Source organism: Lactuca sativa, chromosome 1 (genome assembly GCF_002870075.4).
Source record: "Lactuca sativa cultivar Salinas chromosome 1, Lsat_Salinas_v11, whole genome shotgun sequence".
Taxonomy (NCBI): domain Eukaryota; kingdom Viridiplantae; phylum Streptophyta; class Magnoliopsida; order Asterales; family Asteraceae; genus Lactuca; species Lactuca sativa.
Genome location: NC_056623.2, coordinates 112,731,927 through 112,735,420, shown reverse-complemented (window position 1 = coordinate 112,735,420; position 3,494 = coordinate 112,731,927).

The window sequence follows — 3,494 nt, the reverse complement described above, 5'->3', positions numbered from 1 at the left end:
TATAAGGGAGTGCAGTTGGATTGATATTTCTGGGATTTTGGATCTACTTTTTCGTGAGTTCCTAATATCATATATCGCGTGAGCTTTACCGTTACACTTCTTGAGGTCGAACATATTTTGAAAGATCAAAATCAAGTTGGCTTTTACTAAACTTCACCATATCTCTAATTAAACTTCTGATTGCTTCTTGAATCCTTTTGTTCATAAATGGCTCGTTGTGAATCATTGAGACGATGAAGGCCAAAGAGAAACCCTAGGGCTTTTTCTTGCTAATTGGAAGAGGCGGGGGGGGGGGTGCTTCACCATATCTCTGATTAAACTTCTGATTGCTTCCTGAATCCTTTTGTTCATAAATGGCTCGCTGTTAATCATTGAGATGATGAAGGCCAAAGAGAAACCCTAGAGCTTTTTCTTGCTAATTGGGGGGGGGGGGGTGTTAATTTTGGGATCCAATAGGCGGGAGAAATCTCGCCTTAAAACGTGTGTTTTGTTAAAAAATTATAAAGCGGCACACTTAGATGACACCCATTTTATGCAAGGCGCCCTCCGCATTTCCTTTTTTTTTTTTTTTTACTTTTTTAACACTAATTTTAGGGCACGCACAAATGCGTGTCCTCTATCCTTCAAATTTTGCAAAACTGACATTATTTTTAAGGGCACGCACAAATGTGCGTCCTCTATCAGTGCGTGTCCTTGTTTGCACGTCATTAAAGGGATGTTTTCTAGTAGTGCCTGGAGGTGTCACCTTGGAAAGGTGTCATCCGATTCAGGAAGCGGGGAAAGATGGTCCCCAAGTATATCTTTCCTTTCAGGGTTGTAACCCGGGTGGGCAAGGTAGCTTATCGATTGGATCCTTCGAAGGAACTCAACCAAATTCACAACACTTTCCACGTCTCTCAATTGCGGAAGTGTTTGGTTGATGATTCCACTATGGTTCTATTGGAGGATATTTAGGTGGATGACCGCCTGAACTACATTGAGAGACCAGTAGCGATCCTTGATAAGAAAACAAAAATCTTATGGAACAAGGTTGTTGAGTTGGTGAAGGTGCAGTGGAAGCATTGCAAGGGTTCTTAAGGGAAGTAGGAGCCAGAGGACAAGATAAGGGATCATTACCTACAATTATTTTCGGAAGCGGACTTTACGGATGAAATCTGATTCAAGTAAGGGATAATTGTAGCATCCGAATATCAGGTGTTTCCATTTTCTCCCTTAATCTATTTGATTTTGCACATTTGGTACCATTTAGTGCGTTTCACATTACACCTTGTATGTTGGGCGTACATATGGGTACGCAAAGCATACTCATGTAATAAGATTATGGAACCCATGCTAGTACGAATGGGCATACGTGCGGTACGTCGGGCGTACTAGCTCAACCTTAAAACCCAAATTTTAAGGGTTTGCTTCCTTATTTAAACCACCTTAGTCCTCCTTAGACAATCCTCATAAGCCACCTTCCCTTAAAAACCCTAATCTTGAGTTTAAGCCTTATTTGTGAGAGTTTGGAGCTTATTAGTGACCTTTAGTGCTTATTTGTTGAAGAAGAAGACCATTGAAGAAGGATGTGCTTTTTGCAAGCTTAGAGATCAGTAACTACTCCTTATTATGCATCTTTTGAAGGTATAAAGTCTATATCTTGATGTGTTTCCTTTTGATCTCCATAACTAGGTTTTATGAGTTTTTTGTCCCAAAGCTTGGACCTTTATGAATTTGGGACACTCCAGAGCATATTAGTTGTCTTTTCATACATGTTAGGTCTTGTAGATTCATAAAAATGGTTGCTTCATGGTCCTTTTCACGCCATGAATGAGTTTGGTGATGATGAGTGCGCATTAAGTTAGAGTTTTAAGATTAAAGCCCTTTTCAGCAATGCCAAGGCTTAAAGTTTTAGACTTTATGGATTAAGACGTTCTAAAAAGGTCAGATACGTGTTTGTATGCATGTCTTAATGATTAAGACCTTTTTGGTTTGTTTTTTGTGGTCAGACGGAGAAAGCCCCACGTACTACTGGCTACGCCTAGCATAGCCAGGTGAGACCCTGATCCCGCTTAATTCCCCAAGTACGCCCCACGTTGGAGGAGAGTACACCTAGCGTATACACTGGGCTGTTGACTTTTACTGACTTTTGGACTTTTGGTCAATATTTAGGGTTTTGGACCATAGGAGGGGCAAAATGGTCTTTGTGCCCTTAAGTGGTTTGGTTGTGGTTCTTGGAGTCATGAGTTGAGTAATGGACCTTAATTATTAATTAAGGTTAATTATTGTGTTATTATGCGGAGTCTCTAGTTCCGACAGTTCGGGTGCGAGTTCTAGCTGTCTTCAGTATCAAGTGAGCTTCCTTCACTGTATCTATGGGTCGAAGGCGCCAATACTGACCCACTAGTTCATGTTGTAGTATGACATTTGACTTCGTTACAAATGTTAGTTATGCCTATGTTTGATTGATGATTCTGTGATTTTTGTTATGATATTATATGGTAGTGGTAAGGGGTGAAATAGACCGAATGGGATTGCAAGCACCTATATATGCTTGATGTTATCCAGTTAAAATAGACCAAAGAGAATTGTAAGCACCCAAATATGTTTGACTGTACCCAGTTGAAATAGACCGATGGGGATTGTAAGCACACAAATATGTTTGACTGTATGTTTGTATGGTGTGGGGTATTTAGGGGGAACCCACTAAGCTCTGTGTATATGGTTTTCAGTCTATGTTTCAGCTATTTCCTGTTCGAAGGGAAAGGGTCTGACCTGACCGCACTGCATCACCTTATGGTTTCCGCATTTTGAGATTTTGGGAGTTTGTACTCTGATAATATGTTGCTATGATACACTTTTATATAAGTATCCGTATGTTTTGAATGAATTTAAAAACAAAATTTTATATGTATTTCTGGGATGTTAAACATCACAATTTCTAGATGCAAAGGAACAAAAGAAAGGTTTCATCTCAATTTCTAGATGCAAAGGATCAAAAAGAAAGAAAAAGTTAGAGTGTTTCGGGGTTTTAGAGATATTACATTTAACCATCTATAGAGTGGTCGCTTAGTTAAAAGGTTTGAGTGAAAGTCATATATCTCAAGTTCCATTCCAATGTCGACTCTCATGATTAAGACTTTAAGCTTTATTTTCAACCTATTGAATAATTATTTTTCATTAACTGATTTAACTTATTTGAATTTGAAATTTTAATTAATTGTTATGAAAATTAATTTCAAAATTAGTTTTTTGATGAATTTTACACATAAAGATTATAACTTTTAGAGCCAAATTGTGAGAGTTGCATAATGATTGAAATTTTAGTTCGACTCATCCCTAGGTGTGTCTATCCCCTTTTATAAAAAAAAAAATGAGCAACTGAAACTTATCTATTTTCTAGGAGAATATGTAGATTGCTGAGACTTCATTGTCGTTGGATAAATGGTTTCTTATGATCTCATGTTACAATCAATGTCTTTGGGTTTGGAATTTGCACTATGAACTAAGTAGAA